Source organism: Schistocerca americana, chromosome 2, assembly GCF_021461395.2.
Source record: "Schistocerca americana isolate TAMUIC-IGC-003095 chromosome 2, iqSchAmer2.1, whole genome shotgun sequence".
In the NCBI taxonomy this organism is placed as follows: Eukaryota; Metazoa; Arthropoda; class Insecta; order Orthoptera; family Acrididae; genus Schistocerca; species Schistocerca americana.
Window position 1 is genome coordinate 752,988,300 of NC_060120.1, and position 24,280 is coordinate 753,012,579.

Sequence of the window (24,280 nt, forward strand, 5' to 3'; positions counted from 1 at the left end):
AGAAGGCCTCGCTTCTTAGGTGGGTGGTGCCGCCGCCTGGCTGAGCTTAGCGAATCCCCTGGCGAACCGGTAGCGGCGGCTCACGTGGTTCCCCCGGGTGGCGGAGGTGGAGGCGGCTTATGTCAGCTCGCGGACCAGCAATGACGACTCCATTGGTCCTTCTTCCGTACGGGAGAAATACCCGGCTGTTTTAGTGGCAGTGGCGAATGCATCGGCCTATGAAGGGGGGTAACATGGGTGAGTTACCACAATGGTCTTCTACACTCCTGGAAATGGAAAAAAGAACACATTGACACCGGTGTGTCAGACCCACCACACTTGCTCCGGACACTGCGAGAGGGCTGTACAAGCAATGATCACACGCACGGCACAGCGGACACACCAGGAACCGCGGTGTTGGCCGTCGAATGGCGCTAGCTGCGCAGCATTTGTGCACCGCCGCCGTCAGTGTCAGCCAGTTTGCCGTGACATACGGAGCTCCATCGCAGTCTTTAACACATGTAGCATGCCGCGACAGCGTGGACGTGAACCGTATGTGCAGTTGACGGACTTTGAGCGAGGGCGTATAGTGGGCATGCGGGAGGCCGGGTGGACGTACCGCCGAATTGCTCAACACGTGGGGCGTGAGGTCTCCACAGTACATCGATGTTGTCGCCAGTGGTCGGCGGAAGGTGCACGTGCCCGTCGACCTGGGACCGGACCGCAGCGACGCACGGATGCACGCCAAGACCGTAGGATCCTACGCAGTGCCGTAGGGGACCACACCGCCACTTCCCAGCAAATTAGGGACACTGTTGCTCCTGGGGTATCGGCGAGGACCATTCGCAACCGTCTCCATGAAGCTGGGCTACGGTCCCGCACACCGTTAGGCCGTCTTCCGCTCACGCCCCAACATTGTGCAGTCCGCCTCCAGTGGTGTCGTGACAGGCGTGAATGGAGGGACGAATGGAGACGTGTCGTCTTCAGCGATGAGAGTCGCTTCTGCCTTGGTGCCAATGATGGTCGTATGCGTGTTTGGCGCCGTGCAGGTGAGCGCCACAATCAGGACTGCATACGACCGAGGCACACAGGGCCAACACCCGGCATCGTGGTGTGGGGAGCGATCTCCTACACTGGCCGTACACCACTGGTGATCGTCGAGGGGACACTGAATAGTGCACGGTACATCCAAACCGTCATCGAAGCCATCGTTCTACCATTCCTAGATCGGCAAGGGAACTTGCTGTTCCAACAGGACAATGCACGTCCGCATGTATCCCGTGTCACCCAACGTGCTCTAGAAGGTGTAAGTCAACTACCCTGGCCAGCAAGATCTCCGGATCTGTCCCCCATTGAGCATGTTTGGGACTGGATGAAGCGTCGTCTCACGCGGTCTGCACGTCCAGCACGAACGCTGGTCCAACTGAGGCGCCAGGTGGAAATGGCATGGCAAGCCGTTCCACAGGACTACATCCAGCATCTCTACGATCGTCTCCATGGGAGAATAGCAGCCTGCATTGCTGCGAAAGGTGGATATACACTGTACTAGTGCCGACATTGTGCATGCTCTGTTGCCTGTGTCTATGTGCCTGTGGTTCTGTCAGTGTGATCATGTGATGTATCTGACCCCAGGAATGTGTCAATAAAGTTTCCCCTTCCTGGGACAATGAATTCACGGTGTTCTTATTTCAATTTCCAGGAGTGTATAAAATACTTTTCTTGTAAATTCACGAGTGTCGTTTATCGGTAAAGCATTAGTAGGGTTACACAGCAGTGCTTCAGGGTGATATGTACCACTATAAAATTCAGTTAAGCGATTAACAACCCGTAACGCAATTCCGGCACGTGACAGAAATACGTGCGTATTTAAACAGGAAAGGATGCCTGTTTAGTATGTGGTGTGTGTGTGTGTGTGTGTGTGTGTGTGTGAAATCTTATGGGACTTAGCTGCTAAGGTAATCAGTCCCTAAGCTTACGAACTACTTAACCTAAATTATCCTAAGGACAAACACACACACCCGTGCCCGAGGGAGGACTCGTACCTCCGCCGGGACCAGCGGCACAGTCCATGACTGCAGCGCCTTGGACCGCTCGGCTAATCCCGCGTGGCTGTTCAGTGTGGATGATTGTGATGAATGCGCGTCGATAATTTTTAATAGAGTTGAAGAAAAGAGGGAAAAATGGTCCTACATCATACTCCTCTCCAATTGGATCTACAAGAGTGACGAATACATTGAAGGAAAACAGCAATCTGTTACTTCCAATATAACTATATTTATGCCAAGATAGTTTTCTGATGTTCGTTCTTCTTCAAATGTCGTAACACACATTTTCATCACCATGAAGTATATGTCAACTTTTTTGTCTGAACGCTGCAGTTGACCGTGCAGAATAACATTTCCTTTAGCTTCCACGCTTCGAGAGTCGTAATTACACGACTTAAGAAACATGGTATTTGGAGGAATTCTTATTCTGGTGAGAGCAGATGAAGCGTTCAAAAGGAAGAAGTAAGCAACGAAGATCGTGGTTTAACGTCCCGACGGCAAAGTGATTATTAGAGACTGAGCAGAAACTCGGGCTGGGTAAGGCTGGGAAGGGAACGCCGCTGTGTCCCTTTCCCAGGAACCAGCCCGGCAGCTGCCCTCAGTGATTTAGGAGTATGATTTAGGGGAACCGCGGGGAACCAAATGAACGGCTGGAAGGAGATTTGATCACCGTCCTCGCGAATACATTTCCAGTGTCCTACTACCACTTCAGTCCGCCTGCTTAGCTGGGTGGTAACGTGCTTGCCTCCCATGCACTGGGCACGGGTTCGATTCTCGGCCGGGTAGGAGATTTTCTCCGCCCATGGACTGGGGTTTGTGTTGTCATCATAATTTGATCCTCATCATCGGCCGCAAGTCGCCCAGAATGGTGCCGACTGAAACAAGACTTACGGCCGAAGGAACATCCCGGCCAACAGTGCCATACGATCGTTTCATTTCATATTAGCACTGCACCACCTCACTCGGTGCAGCGTTCAAAATGCAATCGACGTATAAGAGTAACGATGAAGGCATAAATATATTAAGTAAATTGAAGGAATATAAGAAATAAAGCAATATGAAATGTGGCTTCTTCAAGTTATTTGATCTACTACCACTGAGCCCAACTATCAGTGTCGCGGGTAAGACTGTCGAGACGACGGAGCCCTATAAAAGGACAAGTCACCTGTTATAGCATTTCCCCAAGCCACTGCAGAGTTTTCTTCATATCCGGTGATTGCTGGCAATATACAACCATCTATCTTCCGGTTGCCACCTACTGACCAGACGAAGATTCGAGCCGTAATGCAATGCAGAAAGTTGTGTTAACGTTAGAAACGTGGCGAGGTTATGTTTATAAACCAGTGGTAGATACAGGGTTGTTATAACTACACTTGCGCTAGCTGAGAGGGCCCTCCTAAAAAACGAGTGATCGTAGGCTAATGAACTTCGTGGAAACATTTATAAGGAGATGCGGAAGAGAAATAACGAATAACCCATTGAAAGAAACACGTTTTAATGTCCCCGTGAAAGGCTAAGGATTATTAATTTCACACCATGTTCAATTTTCAGGTTACAAACGCAGCTCAACGTGCCGACCATCTGCATCCGCGACAGCATTTTAACTAGCACATGAGAGGATAACATTTGTTAACTACCTACGATTTTTATGTACAGACTTACAAATATTGCACTTCCGCATCCGCGACAGCACTGGAACCTCATAGCGCTACCATTTCACAAATCAAAAATTGGTTCAAATGGCTCTGAGCACTACGGGACTGAACTGCTGAGGTGATCAGTCCCCTAGAACTTACAACTACTTAAACCTAACTAACCTAAGGACATCACACACACCCATACCCGAGGTAGGATCGGAACCTGCGACCGTAGCAGTCGCGCGGTTCTTGACTAAAGCGCCTAGAACCGCTCGGCCACCACGGCCGGAATTTCACAAATGCTTGCGGCACTTTTCTAACGCTGCACGTGCTACGTTACGACAGCTGAAGATCGCACATTACGTCCAACGTTTTCATCCATGTCAACAGTAACTTCAAAAAGTTGTGGTGCTATCGGGCGTAGGCCTCTCCCAGAAGCAGTTTCCAAACCGCCAGTTATATCGAACTACCGAATCACGTTCTTCAACCTCGGTGCGGAAAGAAGACCCCTCTGTATTCCTTCAATGCGTCCATAGACGCGAAGAGCACCAGCAGTATTGCTGTTATTCTGATAAGACAGTCTTACGAGTAAAGCTCTGCTCACCTTGTCCAGACCCATTTTGACTGTCGACAATTGTAATGCGCACTGGTGCTTGTGTTTCGACCCTACGTCGCCGTACCAGTTCCGCCGCCTAATGACAACTCATGACACTAACACTACCAAAAACGCAAATCTTGCAGAATACAATCTGAACGTCATTCCTGTAAAATTGCTTACCAATACGGCACATAGTTCTCCGTCTACACTGCCTCAGGTAGCGAATGTTTAATTGTAGCCACCCAGTGCGGTAACATTTCGTCAAGCAGTCCGTGCAAGCGGAAAAATCCTCCTACCGGAGCACAAAAAATGCGAATACATCCCCCCTTATTTAAAAGACTCTGGCCCAAAAGTGGGGACCGGCCTCCTTCTATCTTCCTCAGCATCCTTAAAAATTATCCCAAAAATTTTGGCATGCGAATATACTCACGCTTGTTTTAAAGATGGAACTCATTCCAAACTCCCACAATCTCTTCTAACTCACTCATACCCACGAGTCCATCGCTGTATGTCTCTAATACCCATTCACTCCCAGCTGCTCTTTCTCACTCACCCTTTCAGCCCAACTCACCGCCATTATCTCTTTGTGTCTGTCTGTCATGTCTCCTGTGTCACAGCCACCATCTCCTACTATTAAAATCTCCTCTCACTGTCATTGTCTCCTTCTTGCTCTCTCTTACTGCTAATATCTTTCCTTCAGTGTCTTCTCACTATCACACTCTCTCTCTTTCTCGTTGTCATTATCATATACTCTGTCTCTCATTATCACTGGGTCTCACCATGTTGCACTTTCTCTTTTTCTTTATTCACCCCCCTCCTGACACTGTCTCCCTCTCATTTCCTAGCTCTGTTCTGTCACTGTCAACCCTGTTCCATTACCAATGTGTCTCTCTCTTTCTCTCACACTGTCATTGTCTCCTTCGGGTTTCCTTTAACACAACCACTGTCTTCTATGTTCCAGTGTTTATTAGCATTTATTAGTTTTCCGTCTCTTTTTCACTGCCACCGCCTTCTTCTCTCTCATCATCATGAGGAAACTGGAATATGTTCGCATGTCCCATTTTTTAGAAAACTTTTAGAGGAACCGAGGAAGGTAGAATGAAGCAGCTGGTATCCCACTTCTCAGTCAGTGTCTTTTAGATGAACAGGAACATATTTTTTGTGCTCTGATAACAGCATTTTTTCGCTGCTTCCCTTCTTTTCCCCGCTACGGCAGGGCGAGTAACTCATTTGAAAAGAAATGTACTGGTTAGTAAAAGGTAAATACGAGGCCTGTTCAGAAAGTAAGCTCCGATTGATTGCCAAATTGAAACCACAGTGAACATCAGAAATGTTTTACTTGTAACAATTAGCTACACCTTTCAGCTACTTCTCTACGTAGTCGCCGTTCTGACTTAGACTTTTGTCATAGCGTTGTACCAACTTTTCAATAGCCTCATCATAGAAGGCAGCCGCCAGTGCTTTCCGCCAATTCTCCACGCTGGCCTACACCTCGTTGTCTGTGTCAAAATGTTGTCTTCAAAGACAGCGGTTCATGTGACCAGAGATGAAACTCAGGGGGAGACAATTGCGGACTGTATTGTGGGTAATCTAACATTTCCATTTGAAAACGATGCAGGAGCATCTTCATTGCCCCTGCAGAATGCGGCTGAGAATTGTCGTGAAGACGAAACAGCACGACAGTTATGTAATGTTAGCTGCATAGCTTCAGGCGAAATTTCTCACCAGGCCCTCGTACTTGGCGGCAGACACTATTTTCTAGACATCTTTACGCACTCACTGCGAGCTCAGAAATGAGAAGAGCGACGTGATGCTAACTGGGGTTATACTAGAGACACTACCCAACACATCTGTGCAAAGCTTTATCGGATTTTCATAGTCGTTTCCATTTCGCGACCGATCGGAGCTTACTTTCTGAACGCCCCTCGTAGTTTACTTACGTGGAATTTAAATAACGCAAAACTAATTTTACACCTCAGACCGGATTTTACAAAATTTGCATGTGCTTCAGTACTACAACATGGGGTCCTAGACGACATGAAGATAGTTATGGCATATTTCTCCCTACTAAGTCACTTTGTAAACTACGCTGTCCACACATACATAATTTTAGGTGCGTATTTTACGTGTAAAATTAGATTAACTTTGAACCTCCGTATCTCGGAAAGGGATAAACATGTAACGAAAATTTTCAAATTTGTTCGAGAATGGGATCTTAGGATTGCAAGGAAAAAATTACAGTCGTTTGCTGTGCATAGCCGTCTTGGAATCCTAGGCTGGCTTTTGGTGTGCTGGTGACGGCGAAAATGTAGGAAAAAGACAATTTTTATGAGGTTTTCCAAGGAACCGTCCATTAAATCACAGCACCTCCGTACGTCCCATCAAGCCCACTCTAGCTCACACTAAATGCAAAAAAAAAAAAAAAAAAAAAAGCAGTCGATTTTCTACATTTACCTCAGCAGATGAAACTGCGTAATATTCATACTTTGACCGTGTACTCTAGTGTAGTGACACTAAGAAGATCCTTCTGCTTGGTATACAAATAGTTTCTAGCCCAAGGGCAAACCTAAACATTTGACCTATTTCTTTAACACCAACGGAAACCGAGAAATTAACACTGGAGAATACCGTTTTTGCCGGCCGCGGTGGTCTAGCGGTTCTGGTGCTGCAGTCCGGAACCGCGGGACTGCTTCGGTCGCAGGTTCGAATCCTGCCTCGGGCATAGGTGTGTGTGATGTCCTTAGGTTAGTTAGGTTTAAGTAGTTCTACGTTCTAGGGGACTTATGACCTAAGATGTTGAGTCCCATAGTGCTCAGAGCCATTTTTGAACCAATACCGTTTTTATACGCAGCGTTTTGGAACATATTAGGTAGGCATCTTGTGGCATACACACCGATCACAGTTTGCTAACGTTGCTGTCAGCTGTATGGAAATTACTCACTAAGACCCGCGCGCTATCCGTCACACACAAACTTCCCACGATGCCATCGGCTAAGTTGAGGAACAATCACTCTTGGCTTGTTGTCTTCTGCCGCTGCCGTCGCCAGAGCAGGACTCGTGATGCAGGTCACGTGTCCGATAACTCCTGAGCCCGGCAACTCATCAACAAGTAGGGCGGCCCGGGACCGACCTGCCCGCCTAGGCCCACACGCGGGCTACTTCGCCGAACGATTTGATGAAGGAGCGGATCACCGTACGTGTCTCGCAGACACGCTCCCTGTATAGCCTCTGACTCGAGCAATGTAGCAACGCAGCTAGAGATCGATAGGTACATTCTATAAATAAATTTGTTTTTGGAGAGGATCCGCCTTGAGCAAAAACACATTTTTGTTTCTTTTTATGTCCTGGACATGTTTCACTGAAGTTTCAGAATCAACAGTGATTTTTTTTACGATCTTATTTGTTACCAAACGCTGTAATTTTCCTGAATTTTTTTATTGCAGGAAAACCACGGCATGTGATAACAGGGAAGATAATAAAAGTGCCACTGATGATGAAACTTGAGCGAAACACAATAATAACAGGATAAGAAAAATTGTGTTCTGCCGGAGGCGGACCGTCACCAAAAACAGATGTATTTGCAAGCAAACACTGACAAAAGAGCTTCAACCTGAAGACGAACATTCCACAAAGTTACTGGTTGTTCCTTTAGCACGTCCTCGAAAATTATGTTGTATTGAAGAGCGAACACATAACTAAAATTAAGCTTTTACCTTACCGGTATGACTTATGAAACATAAATGAACTTCTGCTACATGTCATTTATTACTAGATTTAACTGTTTTAGTTCTTTAGTGGTTCATTTCAGGCCGGCCGGAGTGGGCGAGCGGTTCTAGGCGCTACAGTCCAGAACCGCGCGACCGCTACGGTCGCAGGTTCGAGTCCTGCCTCGGGCATGGATGTGAGTGATGTCCTTAGGTTAGTTAGGTTTAAGTAGTTCAAAGTTCTATGGGACTGATGACCTCAGAAGTTAAGTCCCATAGTCCTCAGAGCCATTTGAACAATTTGATTCATTTCATCGTTCTTTATCTTCCAATGTTATTGTTCTCTCTTGGTATGATACCCGACTTTCCCTACAGCTAACTCCTACGTTTCTCAAAATTTCGAACATCTTGCCTCATTTTACATTGTCGAGAGCTTTTTCTAGGTCAAGGCCATTATCGACTATAAAGGCGGTGCGGTACGCTGTTAGCGTGATGTCTCTAGAGGATAACTATTTTTTCCCGAAGTGCTTAGATATTTGTTCCTTAATCGAATACAGCTTGCAATTTATAGCAATTAATTTATTTCATATGAACCCATCTTTAAAATGCGTATATTAAGTGCACATATCAAATATAATGACAGGCTATCAGCACAGACGGTGTTAACGATTTACACGAGAGTGGCAAAAGCAAAATTAACAGAAACGAGCTGCTACTATTTTGCTACTTCTGTTGGAAACATTTCCGCAGGAAACAGACACATTTAATCAAGAACGCTATGTAATGCAATATATGTATTTTATATGCGCACACTTTTCCCGGCTACGTGTTCAGCAACGCCGGTATAGCCACCCAAAAACACGGAAACTAATTAAAACCCGCAGAGTGGCGCGTGAATTCTTGACCGTAACGTTTTACGTGCCTGTAAATCTGGGCGCGGCCGCGTTTTTATTTGATTTGTCCCAAAATGGCGCGCGGCCGCGTTGGCCGCTCCAGCGAGCGACACGGCGCAGTGCTGCGTTGCGATTCCGACCCACTGGAAATCGCCAAACGGCGCTGCCCCGCATTTCACGCCGCTATCTGCAGCGCACCGATTATTGCGAACAATTTAATTACTGGTGCAGTTCGCCTGGACCGGTATGTTGTGGGCTGTCGGCATATCGTAATCCTGCTTTCTTGCGTTCAGCGAATGACGTGGAAAAACATGTCAGTCTCCGTTCGGTTGAAACAAATAACCTCTCGTGTCACTGAATTTCATAAGTGAATGATCCTGTCACTAACTAAAAAAGGGAAGTCCAAAGTTAGGACGTTGTTATTTGACAGTGAAAGCTATATGTAGCATTGTTTTTGTCGCCGGACAACATGGCGGCCTTACCTACCGGTCTACCTGCTTGAGTAAGTGGGATCGGACAATGTTAGTTGCAGTTTGATGAGCGTTTGGACGGCTGTTTCGTCTTCATAGTGTACAGAATAACTTTACATCAGTATTTACTTCATTGGCAGACTAAAAATTGTACCTATTAGGAGTATTGTGTTTTTAGGTTGGTTAGTATCTCCAAGTACATGTGGCAAGAGTAAGCCATTAATGCTTATTTTCTTCTGGGAACCAGGTCAGATGTTGAAGTGTGAACGAAAAACGGTGAGTCTATACAGAGAGGCGAAATTAACATAAAGGTACAGTAACGACAGTGCAGAAAACATCAGGTAGTAAATTATGTGCGTGTTTGCTGGAGCCGGCCGGGGTGGCCGAGCGGTTCTAGGCGCTACAGTCTGGAACCGCGCAACCGCTACTGTCGCAGGTTCGAGTCCTGCCTCGGTCATGGGTGGGTGTGATGTCCTTAGGTTAGTTAGATTTAAGTGGTTCTAAGTTCTAGGGGACTGATGACCTCAGAAGTTAAGTCCCATAGTGCTCAGAGCCATTTGAACAGTTTTTTGTTTGCTGCAATAATGTTAGTGGGTACATATTAAGGTTCCAATGACCGCCATATCTTGACTTATGGCCCTGTTTTTTTTTTATTTTAGAGTTCGGTAGCGAAATTAAAACTACAGTGAAAATCCGATGAGGCTTTGTTCAGATGTGTTGCACAGTGTATGTAATACGCCCGTCGATCGCGTCACGTCCAGTTTTTCAACACTGAGAGCTGACTGACCACTTAAAGATGTCTAGAATAATAGAGTCTTCCGCCAAGTGTGAAGTGCGTGCTGTCATTAAATTTCTTCGTGCCGAGGAATTCTGACTGCAAAGGGCGGAAACGGTGCAAAAACTTTCAAGCAGGTCTCACAGACGTTCATGATGCATGCCGTCAAGGAAGGAAGCGAGTGTCAACCGATGATGTTCTTTAGTGAAGGCATCAGGCAGGTCGAGAAAGTCTTCTACGACGGTCGGTTGAGAACAAGGGTGGAGGAATGTTGGCATCCTTCCTCGAGTCAATGCTCGGCTTGCAAACTCCAGCTGCAACGAAGACGCTCCTGCAGCGTTTTCGATGAGAAGTGTTTGATCGTCCACCTTACAGCCCGGACGTGGCTCCCTCTGATTTTCATCTCTTTGCTCACATGAGCCGCTGGCTTTGAGGACAGCATTTTGGCACAGTCAACCAGTTGCATAAAGAATTGGTGGAAAGCACAAGCAGCTGCCTTATTTGACAAGGGTATTGGAAAATTTGTACAACGCGGCGATAAATACCAGAATCAGAGCGGCGACTATGTAGAGAAGTATGTAGCTAAATGTTACAAACAAAACCTATCAGATTTTCACGGTGGCTTCTGTTTCGCGACTAATCGGACATTGAACAAAAGAAAAAAAAAGCAATAGCCCTTGAAAGAACTCCCAGGTATTCAGAAAACGATTGCCTGAAAACTACAAGACACAGAGGAAAATTATACACATCAGTGGACTGAGCATATTTTAAAGTTTCGATTTGTAGTAAGCGCCATGATGTAGCAGCATTAGAGGTCAGGTTTCTCAGAACCTGTAGACAGATCATGTGATTCATACTACTGGATCGAATTAGTTCGAGCCTGCAGATAGGTAACTCAATGAACGGATATTTCCTATGCGAGCCACTGTAATGGGTTTCTGAACAATTCGTGTCATCTACTTCGATGAATTGCGTGTTGTAACGTGAGCTGGAAATAGAAAGATGATTTGTGCACTGGTGTCACCTTTTGATGTCCTAGAGGTACTTTCTGTATACAGACTGATTCCGTGACGATGTTACAAGCTTTCCGGGATAATGGAGAAGAGCTGAGGTAAGGGACTATAGTCCGGAAATCTCATATTCTGCCTTAGGCTCGTGCTGCGCTTACCCTAAGGGCCCTAACTTCCGAACCCTTGTCATGACGTACAGAGTTCCCGCTGAATATTCCACAATAATCTCAGATAATTTTCCAGGTTGATGGACCAATGACGGCGGAGGTGACTTTATATCAGAAAGACCGAAAACCCCAATTTACTGTACAACAATAATAAATTCCGTTCACGAGTTTCACAGACTGCTGCACTTTCAAAACTTGTTCAAAATAGCGTGGCCCATATATATATATATATATATATATATATATATATATATATATATGTGTGTGTGTGTGTGTGTGTGTGTGTGTGTGTGTGTGTGTGTGTGTGCAGCGCTTAAATCCAGACAAATGAAAATTTTTTTAAAGCAAATTTATTAAAAGAAAATAAAAATGAAATTCAGGATTCTTTTCCATTTAAGTACTGGTATCTTTCAAGAGTAACATTACTCGATGTAACTCGCTTCAGCCGCATTGGCCACCTCCAATCATGTCCTGAAGCGATCGCAGTCACTCTTTAAAACAGAGCTGTCCATATTCGCGAATGGCTCTGAGCACTATGGGACTTAACATCTGTGGTCATCAGGCCCCTAGAACTTAGAACTACTTAAAACTAACTAACCTAAGGACATCACACACATCCATGCCCGAGGCAGGATTCGAACCTGCGACCGTAGCAGTCGCGCGGCTCCGGACTGAGCGCCTAAGAACCGCTAGACCACCGCGGCCGGCTATTCGCAAATGCTGCTTGAACGTTATGCGAGAGCTAGTTTTGGACTAAATGGATTGTGTGAGGTCCTCCCCTGCCATCGGTTGCATTGTTCACTCGCTGTCATGCAATACTGACGCTATTTTGTTCAGCGATCCTCCGAAATCAGCACCTGAGCCTTTTCGATGACATTCGTTTCCTCGAATGAGAATTCCTCGCCGGGTTAGCGGCGCCTTCCCCAGAGTTCTCCGAAGCATTATACTTGGGCACAATATCGTAAATTGATCTCTGGTAGCCGAAGGATTGAAGTACTTCAGTGGGCGAATGCCCAGCGCGAAGACTCGCGATAAGGGCGGCTCTTCGGTTGCACTCCGCACGTGTCCGTAACATCTAAGCCATTTTGAGGTTCTGACTGTTTGCTCGATGCCTATGGGGGGAAATTTAAAAGTAAAATTTGTCCGGATTTAAGAGCCGCACCCTATATATGTATGACGGTAGTATCGCGTGGGCAAGGTATAAAACGACAGTGATTCGTGTGAAAAGGTTTCCGACGTGATTATGGCTGCACGACGGGACAGACTTCGAACGCGGGATGATAGTTTTGAGCTAGATGCATGGAACATTCCATTTCTGAATACGTTAGGGAATTCAATATTCCGTGGTCCACAGAGTCAAGAGTGTGGTGAGAATACCAGATTTCACGCATTACCTTTCAGCGTCGACAACGCAGTCTCCGACGGCCTCCACTTAACGACGGGGATCAGTGGCGTTTTGGTAGAGTTGTCATTGCTAATAGAAAAGCAACATTGCGTGAAATAACCGCAGAAAACAATGATTGACGTGTTGTGACGAACGTATCCCTCGGACAGTGCGGAGAAATTTGGCGTTAACGGGCTATGGCAGAAGACGACCGACGCGAGTGCCTCTGCTAGCAACACGGCATCGCCTGCAACGCCTCTTCTGGGCTCTTGACCATATTGGTTGGGCCCTAGACGACTGGTAAAACGTGATGTGCTAAGATGAGTTCAGTTCGTAAGAGCTGATGGTAGGGTCCGAATGTGGCGCAAACACCATGAAGCCATGGACCCAAGTTGTTGATAAAGCACTGTTTTAGCTGCTGGTGACTCCATAATGGACTGGGCTGTGTTTACATGGAATGAACTAGGTCCTCTGGACCAACTAAATCTATTATTAACTGGAAATGTTTATGTTTTGCTACTTTGAGACCATTTGCAGGATTCGTGGACTTCATGTTTCCAAACAACGATTGAATTTTTAAGGATGACAGTTCGCCACAGTTGTTCGCGATTGGTTTGACGAATATTCTGGACAGCTAGAGCAAATGGATTGGCCACCCAGACCGTCCGAATGAATTCCATTGAACATCTAAGGGACATAATCGGGAGATCAGTTCGTGCACAAAATGCCGCTACGGTAACACCTTAGCAATTGCGGACGCTTGTAGAGGCAGCATGGTTTAGTATTTCTGCAGGGGACTTCCAACGGTTTTTTGAGTCCATGCCACTTCAAGTTTCTACACTGCTCCGGGAAAAAGAAGTTCCCACATGATAGAGGAGAGGTATTCCAGAATTTTTGTCACCTCTGAGTGAAGTGCCCATTGTCGTCTGAACTGTGTCACAGGCAGCGAGAATTCTTGCCAGGAGATCCTCTTCAGTCTCGACATGTGTCTCGCACAAAAGATCATTCACATGATCCCACAAGAACGAATCAAGTAGGGCGAGATCAGGTGAACGTGCTGGTTACAAACCAGAACCCACTTTTCACGGAATATCTGATCAAGGCGTTCACCAACCCTCAGTTCAAAGCGTGGTGGAGCTCCATCACGTTGGAACCACTTTCGCTGACGAACAACTGCTGGGGTGTATACCAGGTATCTACAATCTTGGCAACAACAATACCAATACATGAGAGGTATCAGAACGACTTTCGCTAATATCTTTCGACTTAATCGTTTCTGGACCAGAGTCTCTTACCTCATATTGATACATTTATCTTTTTCGCCATCCCTGAGTGCTTGGTAACACCGCAAAGAATCATCAAACGTGTGTATACTGATTTTAACAAATCGCTTGATTGCAGAATGAATCTTTTACTTCACGATACACAACTTTTTATATATCTGGTTTAGCAGGGCACTTAGACAACGATCTTTCGCGCCTCGGAATATTACCCTTTCGTATCTATGGTTACAGGAATTTCAGCGATGAATTACTACAGAAAATTATAACTGCCACTTAAACGCTGTAATGCAGCATTAATCGGTACTAAGGAGTTTGTATGAGTCGTTTCATACGTCTTTGTCTTCTTTTAATAGACTTGGATAGTCGTTAAAAATTAAGATGTGTGGTTTAGTACTTCACTTCCAATCGCTCTTGCAAATGAAAATTAATGTAAAATCACTCCCTCGCAGCTAAGACAGCATTACTGCTACGTGGACGGCTCGAACACGCAATGCGTATTTAGTAAGATGCAGTTGAGGAATTGTTGTAGAAGCAAAATTTCTGGTATTTCTCGAGGGCATAAGGAGTAATACTCGCACAAGCTAGAATGGTAATTCCACAAAGTGTAAGTCATCAAGGAGTATCAGCATTGGATTGTGAAAGGTATGCGGAAATATGAATCATAACTGAAGTACAATCAAATTCGTGTTCCAATTTCTGGATTTAAACAAATAGCCACGTTCTATAATGGTTACGGGAACATTAGAACGCCTTATCGTGAGCGTAACTGAAGCTCCTTATGTCGCGCGGAAATTTACTGGACTTTTTTTTAAAGAAATGAGATATTTTCAAATGGAAGCATGTGCAAATGGTTCAAATGGCTCTAAGCACTATGGAACTTAACATCTGAGGTCATCAGTCCCCTAGACTTAGAACTACTTAAACCTAACTAACCTAACGACATCACACACATCCATCCCCGAGGCAGGATCCGAACCTGCGACCGTAGCAACAACGCGGTTCAGGACAGAAGCGCCTAGAACCGCTCGGAAAGCATGTGCAATTACAAATGTTTATATTATAATTTATTACGTCAAGATCACCTAATTGCTGCAGTATCCACCTTAACTAGCCTCGGCAGTTTATTGACACCTTCAAATGTGATAATTAATCCAATAAATCTTCATCAGACTATGTCAAAATCAAGTTATAAACTGCACAGCCAAAGAAACTGGTACACGTGCCTAATATGGTATAGGGCCCCCGCCAACAAGTATAAAAGCCGCAACACGACGTGGGATGGACGCATCTAATGTCCGGAGTAGTGCTGGAGGAAACTGAGACCATTAATCCTACAGCGCTGTCCATAAATCCGTAAGAATATGAGCGGTGGAGATGTCTCCTGACCAAAACGTTGCAAGGCATCCCAATATGCTGAATAATGTTGGTGTCTGAGAAGTTTGGTAGCCAGCGGAAGTGTTTAAACTCAGTAGTGTGTTCCTGGAGCCACTCTGTAGCGATTCTGGACGTGTGGGGTGTCGCATTGTCCTGCTGGAATTGCCCAAGTAGGTCGGATTCCACAATGTACATGAATGGATGCAGGTGATCAGACAGAATGCTTAGGTACGTGTCAAATGTCAGAGTCGTATCTAGACGTATGAGGGGTCCCATATCACTCCAACAGAGCCTCCACCAGCTTGAACAGTCCCCTGCTGACATGCAGGGGCTATGGATTCATGACGTTGGTTCCATACCTGCACACGTCCATCCGCTGAATACAATTTGAAACGTGACTCGTCCCACTAGGCAACATGTTTCCGGTCATCAGCAGTCAAATGTCGGCGTTGACGGGCCCAGGCGAGGCGTAAAGCTTCGTGTCGTGCAGTCATCAAGGGTGCACAAGGGGGGCTTCGGCTCCGAAAGCCCATATCGGTGGTGTTTCGTTGAGTGGTTTGTACTGTGACACTTGCCGATCGCTTAGCATTGAAACCTGCAGCAATTTGCCGAAGGGTTGCACATCTGTCATGTTGGACGATTCCCTTCAGTCGTCGTTGGTCCAGTTCTTGCAGGATCTCTTTCGGGCCGCAGCGATGTCGGAAATTTGATTTTTTACTGGATTCCTGATATTCACGGTACACTCGTGAAATGGTCGTACGGGAAAATCCCCACTTCATCACTACCTCAGAGATGCTGTATCGCATCGCTCTTGCGCCGACTTTAACACTACGTTCAAACTTACTTAAATCTTGGTAACCTGTCATTGTAGCAGCAGTAACCAATCTAACAACTATGCCAGACACTTGTTGTCTTATATAGGCGTTGCCGACCACAGCGCCGTATTCTGTCTTTTTACATATCTCTGTGTTTGAATGCGCTTGCCCATACCAGTTTCTTTGGCGCTTCAGTGTATATATTCTGAAAATCAAGGAATGGTAGAAAGTATGTTAATGAATTATACAACACGCCACAAGTAAGAAGACTCTTTTACCATGTGACCACATGTTGTTAATTCTTTGACATATTTCATATCATTTCATTATGATCAGAAACCATATAACTGGAGTTTTTATGTACCGTGACGAAGATCTTAGTGGCTTATCACATCTGAAGATAGCAGTTAATTGTTGAAACTGGTAATGTGTAGTAATTAGACGAGTTTGCCGTAACGGATTATTATATAAATATTTATAAAGTCGCATGCTTCCTTTCTTTAGTCTACTGGTCATCCACTCGAGATTTACTGCGTACTAGTTGACCAGTCATTGCGTCTATTCTGCTTTAATTATCGGTTTTTGTAGTGATTCTTGTGTGGTTGTCTGTGTTTATGTAATATTCTGATGTAGTCTTTAGGGAAATTTTATGTTTTCATTAATGTTGAACGCTTTGTGATTTCGTTTAACAGCACTCACGTAATAAGAACTTTAAGACTGGCAATAAAGACTCACATTTCGAGTATCCAAACCTATACACTGTCGAATGACCAGGGTTACAATCACTGGTAGAAATTATAAATGCGAAACCAGGAAGAGTTCACAATCACGAACTGGTGTTTGTCACTTACTTGGAAAGTGGTATTTTATTTAGTGTTACACACATCGGTTTACATCTTACTCATTTTTCTTCAATGACAGTTGTACTTGTTAATATTCTATTATAAGGCTTGGGATAAAACCAGAGTTTTTGAAATTGTTGTCGTGTATACCGAAGGTCCGAGGCACCTGTGATAAAATAGATTCCTTAAACTTCATAAAACGATACCTAAGTTTACAAACATATCTCCGTTATGTTGTAATGAAAATCAGCTTAGGATATTTGGTGAACCAAACCGGTATTTTAAATTAAAACATCTCCTAATAGAAGCTGCGGTGTAGTTTTATATATTCGTTACACTATTTGCTTCACTGCTTGACGCGGATTTATTAGGGAAAATCATGGTGGTGATCAAATGAAGTGCTTCAGCTTTTTTTTAACATAGAAGAAGGTTCGACTGTACGAAGAATACAGAACAGCTTTATTGGGGGCGCACAGATCTATACGTGCAGTAAAAGTATAGGTAGGGAAATGTAATATTTTGGGTCATTAGTCCTATAACTGGCAGCACATTAGCACATTAGTATTTATTAAAGACCTATTTCGGAGGTCATCATGATACCTATTGATGCCTTTGAACGTCTACATCATAATTTAGGAGGAATATTGTAGATGTTTGTGGGAACTGTCGACAGGAAGTTACCTAATGAAATTGCCCTCTATGTCTGATTACCTCTCTGCCCGCAACATGCACCAAACGAGCTGAATAACAAACAGACAGCGATTCCAGTAAAGTACAAACTCTCCATTAAGGCACACGCAATTAAGTATTCACATTTCGATTCCGTGATCCATGCCACGTATTGAATACGCTCATCTGTTGGGTCGGACAAATGTCCGGTGAACCTCTAATGACGCAACTGAATTTCATTCGACCATCACCCAGCCACGTGAAGCTCGTTAATCACAGCCCAATTATTTTATATTTTGGTCTCGTTTTATTCTCACACTTTCAGTCCGAAACTGAAGCAAAACCAGAAAAAGCAAAGTAATAAGATCTGGCGATGTAGTTGGACTCTGCTAGTTTTAACACCATTAAACATATGCAGTCAGACAATGCCTGCCAAAATCTTAGGAAAATATATTTCAGAAAATCGCTGTTACGTTAGAAACAACGTGAATTAACAGGTGAGGCTGATCGAAAATTGTACATTTATATATTATCGGAAATCATGCACGCTCATACATTAATACGACATCTAGTGATAGTTTATGGAGAAGGAGTACATTCTTAAATGCGAAACTATTCAACAAGGGTTCACATAGTAAGTAGTAGACCAGATGAAGCGAACTTACATTTCTGAACAGATATGCACCTCGTCACACCCGTTTCACACATGTTCTTGGGAAGGTCGTTACACAAAATGTTGTCCTCAAACACGTGTATGACTGGACCGATTCGTTAATCTGATAATCAATTGATGCTATTCTTTTGTGTTTCTTGAAGTGCATAATTCCACGTTTCTCTGCAGTAAAAGTTTGCAGTGTGTGCATGTGGCAGATATTTTGCTAAGATGTAAATGGATATTAGCGCAATTTTACAGAACAGAATTTTGTCGTAGGTAACTGTGGAAGCTACAAAAAGCCTGAGATTCCAAACAATGCTATTTGCAAAGTTAATAATGTGCAACATGAACAACAACGGTATCATTATTACACTTCCCAGGGGAATACCAGATATTACTTCATTGTGTGTAAATTACTTTCCATATGTACAGCGTGATGCGTCACATCAGGATACTTTCGATCCGGTTGCAAACCTGGTTACACATAGGAACGAATTTTCATTAGGAGTCGATATGGTACCGAGTCAAAACTTTTCAAAGTCGAGAAGGAAAATGAACCATCAATGTGTCCCTTGTTCATAGTCTCATGGACAATATGTGTAAGACACTCGGCGCGCAAGGTCTGGGCATTCACAGAGGGTGGGACTGCTGGTAGTTGGGAGCTCCAACGTTAGGCGCGTAATGGGACTCCTTAGGGATATGGCTGCGAGGAGGGGGAGGAATCCAGCGTGCACTCTGTGTGGACACCGGGAGGAGTCATTCCAGATGTGGAACGGATGTTTCCGAAAGCCATGAAGAGCACAGGGTGCAGCCAACTGCAGATGGTGGCTCATATTGGTACTAACTATAAGCATCAGAAGATATTCTCTCTTGTTTCGGGCGCGTAACTGAAGTAGTAAGGACTGCCAGTCATGCTTGTGAGATGAAGACGGACCTCCCTATCTGTAGCATCGTCGACAGAACCGACTATTGTCCTTTGATACAGAGCGGGGTGGACGCTCTGAATCAGGGACTGCGACCGTGTAGGTTTCAGATTCCACAGGGTGAAGGGTTTCCGGGTTCTGCTAAATAGGTCAGGAATCCATTACCCATAGGAAGTGGCTACGCGGATAGCGGGCCCCCATGTGGAGGGGACTGCGCTGTTTTTTAGGTTAGAGTTTGCCGAGAAAGTGGAGAATGGGCTTCAGTTTCAAAGGGTCCAGGAAGAAAACAGGATGAGGGTGGACAATCAGTATTGTACTAGTAAACTGTCACAGCTGTTCTGGAGAAGAACCAGAGGACCAGTCTCTAATAGAAAGCACTGAATCTCAAGTCGTTATAGGTACAGAAGGCTGGCTAAAACCAGAAATAAGTTCAGCCGAAATTTTTGCAGAGGACCTAGCTGTGTTCAGAAAGGATAGGTTAAATAGAGATGAGGGCGGAGTGTTTATTTCTGTCAGAAGTAGTTTATCTTGTAGTCAAATTGAGGTAGATAATTTCTGTGAGTTAGTGGGGGTAAAGGTTATTCTTAACAACCGAAATAATAACAGGTTCCTTTAGTGACCCTTCGACTCATATGATACAGCTGATGAAGAGTTCAAAGAAAACTTGAATCTCATTTCAAATAGGTACTCTATTCAGACATTTACAACTGGTCGTGACTTTAATCTACCATCGATACGCTGGCGAAATAAATGTTTAAAGTAGGTGGTAAGAATAAGCCGTCGTCGTAATCTTACTGAATGCCTTTTCAGAAAATTATTCTGAACAATTAGTTCGGGAGCCCACTTGAAGTGTTGCGAAAACGTACTTGACCTCTTAGCAACAAATAATCCTGACCAAATTGGCAGCATCATGACAGATAGGGGATTAGTGCCCACAAAGTTGTTACAGCTAGAATGAATACCGTAACACCCAAACCCACCAAAAATAAATGCAAAATACATCCATTTCAAAAATCAGATAAAAATTCACTTCGGACATTTCTAAGTAACAGTCGCCACTCCTTCCAATCTATGTAGGAGTAGAGCACACGTGGTTTAGTTTCAAAGAAATCGACGGCAACCAAATAAACTAATAAGATATTGTACTGATCTCCTATAGTACACAAAACAGGTCAGAATACAGTTGCAGAAGCAGGGAAAAAAGCACGCCAAATAAAAAAGAAGGCAAAATACGCAAGATATCCAAAGCTCAAATTTTAGCGCGAACTTCAATGCGACGTGCTTTCATTAGTTTTCACAACGAAACTCTGTCAGAAAATACAAAGAATTTATGGTCGTATGTGAAGTAAGCCAGTGGCAATCGTAGTCAATAAATTCACTACGCGATAACGACGATGATGTTATTGATGACAGTGCCACTAAAGCAGCATTATGAACGCGGTTTTCTGAAATTCCTTCACACAAAAAGACGAAGTAAAAATTCCAGAATTCGGATCAAGAACAACTGCCAACATGAGTAACATAGGAGTAAACAGCGGAGCAGCTTAAAACATGTAAGAAAGACAAGGCCTCCAGTCCAGATTGTTTAAAAGCCAGGCTCCTTTCAGAGTATGCTGATACAATAGCTCCATATTTACCAATCATATACAACCACTCGCTCGTAGAAAGATGGGTACCTAAAGAGTGGAAAATTTCCAAAGTCGTGCAAATACCCAAGAAAATAACAGCGAGTAATCCGAATATCACTAACGTCGATACGAAGTAGGATTTTCAAACATTTAGTGTGCTCGAACATCATGAATTAGCTCGAAGAAAACGATTTATTCACAAACAATCAACACAGGTTCAGAAAATATTGTTCTTGTGAAACACAAATACCTCTTATTCTTACAAAGTAATGAGGGCTTTTGACAGGGAATGTCTAATTGATTCCTTATCATTAGATTTCCTGAACGCATTTGACAACGTTCCTCACAAGCGACATCTAATCTAAATGCGTGCCTATCGAATATCGCCTCAGTTGTGTGACTGGATTCGCGGTTTCCCGTAAGAAAGGTCACAATTCGTAATAACTGACGGAAAGTCGTCGAGTAAAACAGAAGGCACATCTGGCATTCCCCAAGCAAGTGTTATAAGCCCTCTGCAATTCCTGACCTTCATAAATGATTCAGGAAACGATATGAGCAGCCCTCTTAGATTATTTTCAGATGATGCTGTGATGTGCCGTCTTGTAAAGTCATCAGGTGATCAAAAGGAATTGCAAAAGGATTTAGACAAGATATCTGTAAGGTGCAAAATGTTGCAATTGCCTCGAAATAAAGAAAAGTGTGAATTCGATAAATTTCGGTTACGTTACAAATAAACAAATCTAACGGCTGTAAACTCAACTAAACAGAAGAACTTAAATTGTTCCAATCATGTAGATAATGTTGCGGAGAAAATAAACCAAAGACAGCGGTTTATTTGCAGTATACTTACAAAATGTTATAGGTCTACTGAAGAGCCAACTTTCATTACACTTGACGCCCACTTCTGGAGTATTGCTTTGCAGTGGGGGATCCGCATCATACAGGATTGACGGAAGACGTTGAAAAAGTTAAAAGAACGACAGCTCGTTTTGTACTACCGCGAAGTGTTAGTGCACCAATCGGGGTGTCAGTCATTAAAATGAAGGCGTTTTTCGATGCGACAGGATCGTCCTACGAAATTTCAGTCACCAATTTTCTTCTCAGAATGCAAAAATATCTTGTTGGCGCCCACATAGAAAGAAATTATCATCATAACAAAAGAAGAGGAATCAAAGCTCGCACGGAAGGATTTCAGTGTTCGTTTTTCCCGTGAGTTGTTCGAGAATGGAAGGATAGGGAAGGTGGTTCGATGAACACCATGCCATGATCAATGTTAAAGGAGGCCATGCTGATTTCCGTAGAGAAGGTTGTTTTGTTACAGGTAGGTTAGCATGAACTCTGAATATCTACAGAGTGACCCATAAAGGTTGCTACCAACGTCGAGAAGTTGTAAGGGTGCTTTAAGGAACAAATCAGGGATAAGAATCCTTGTTCGGAAACGTCATCCAACGATATTACAGAGCGTCGAAGTCATGGGCGCCCGCGGTTGCCACTAGGCCACCGCTTCGGCAGGGAACGTGACTAGGTGCTGCGTAGAAAGGTCTTTGTGTCCTTTGAATACGAAGCTGTGTTGCCTCAGTGGACGAAGGTGTCAGGCACGAGTTTCCATCCGCAGTTTTTCTGCTGGAACCACTTAAACTCTCCAATGTTTTTTGGTATGTTGGAGAAAATAAACCAATGGATCCTTCATATAGGAACCTACACTCCTGGAAATTGAAATAAGAACACCGTGAATTCATTGTCCCAGGAAGGGGAAACTTTATCGACACATTCCTGGGGTCAGATACATCACATGATCGCACTGACAGAACCACAGGCACATAGACACAGGCAACAGAGCATGCACAATGTCGGCACTAGTACAGTGTATATCCACCTTTCGCAGCAATGCAGGCTGCTATTCTCCCATGGAGACGATCGTAGAGATGCTGGATGTAGTCCTGTGGAACGGCTTGCCATGCCATTTCCACCTGGCGCCTCAGTTGGACCAGCGTTCGTGCTGGACGCGCAGACCGCGTGAGACGACGCTTCATCTAGTCCCAAACATGCTCAATGGGGGACAGATCCGGAGATCTTGCTGGCCAGGGTAGTTGACTTACACCTTCTAGAGCACGTTGGGTGGCACGGGATACATGCGGACGTGCATTGTCCTGTTGGAACAGCAAGTTCCCTTGCCGATCTAGGAATGGTAGAACGATGGGTTCGATGACGGTTTGGATGTACCGTGCACTATTCAGTGTCCCCTCGACGATCACCAGTGGTGTACGGCCAGTGTAGGAGATCGCTCCCCACACCATGATGCCGGGTGTTGGCCCTGTGTGCCTCGGTCGTATGCAGTCCTGATTGTGGCGCTCACCTGCACGGCGCCAAACACGCATATGACCATCATTGGCACCAAGGCAGAAGCGACTCTCATCGCTGAAGACGACACGTCTCCATTCGTCCCTCCATTCACGCCTGTCGCGACACCACTGGAGGCGGGCTGCACGATGTTGGGGCGTGAGCGGAAGACGGCCTAACGGTGTGCGGGACCGTAGCCCAGCTTCATGGAGACGGTTGCGAATGGTCCTCGCCGATACCCCAGGAGCAACAGTGTCCCTAATTTGCTGGGAAGTGGCGGTGCGGTCCCCTACGGCACTGCGTAGGATCCTACGGTCTTGGCGTGCATCCGTGCGTCGCTGCGGTCCGGTCCCAGGTCGACGGGCACGTGCACCTTCCGCCGACCAATGGCGACAACATCGATGTACTGTGGAGACCTCACGCCCCACGTGTTGAGCAATTCGGCGGTACGTCCACCCGGCCTCCCGCATGCCCACTATACGCCCTCGCTCAAAGTCCGTCAACTGCACATACGGTTCACGTCCACGCTGTCACGGCATGCTACCAGTGTTAAAGACTGCGATGGAGCTCCGTATGCCACGGCAAACTGGCTGACACTGACGGCGGCGGTGCACAAATGCTGCGCAGCTAGCGCCATTTGACGGCCAACACCGCGGTTCCTGGTGTGTCCGTTGTGCCGTGCGTGTGATCATTGCTTGTACAGCCCTCTCGCAGTGTCCGGAGCAAGTATGGTGGGTCTGACACACCGGTGTCAATGTGTTCTTTTTTCCATTTCCAGGAGTGTAGCTGAAATGTTTGCACTCTTCATACTGTGATTTTTATGTGCTTTTGGTTATGGTCTTTCTTTAGGCAATGACTTTATATCGGAGTTTATTTGTTACTGTTTTGGCTTGATGGTAACAATTTTTTTGGAGTCCCAGTCCCTTAATCTGCTGTACTCTGATGCTCATCAGCAGGTTCAGTAGGAATTTCTGTGGGTTGGACTTCAGGCGCCTCAACCTAAGAAAAGAAGATTTTCAGTTTCAGTACTGTCCGTGAAAAGTACATGATCTGTAGGTTCCGCCGAAGGTAGATGATGTTTGTTATAGG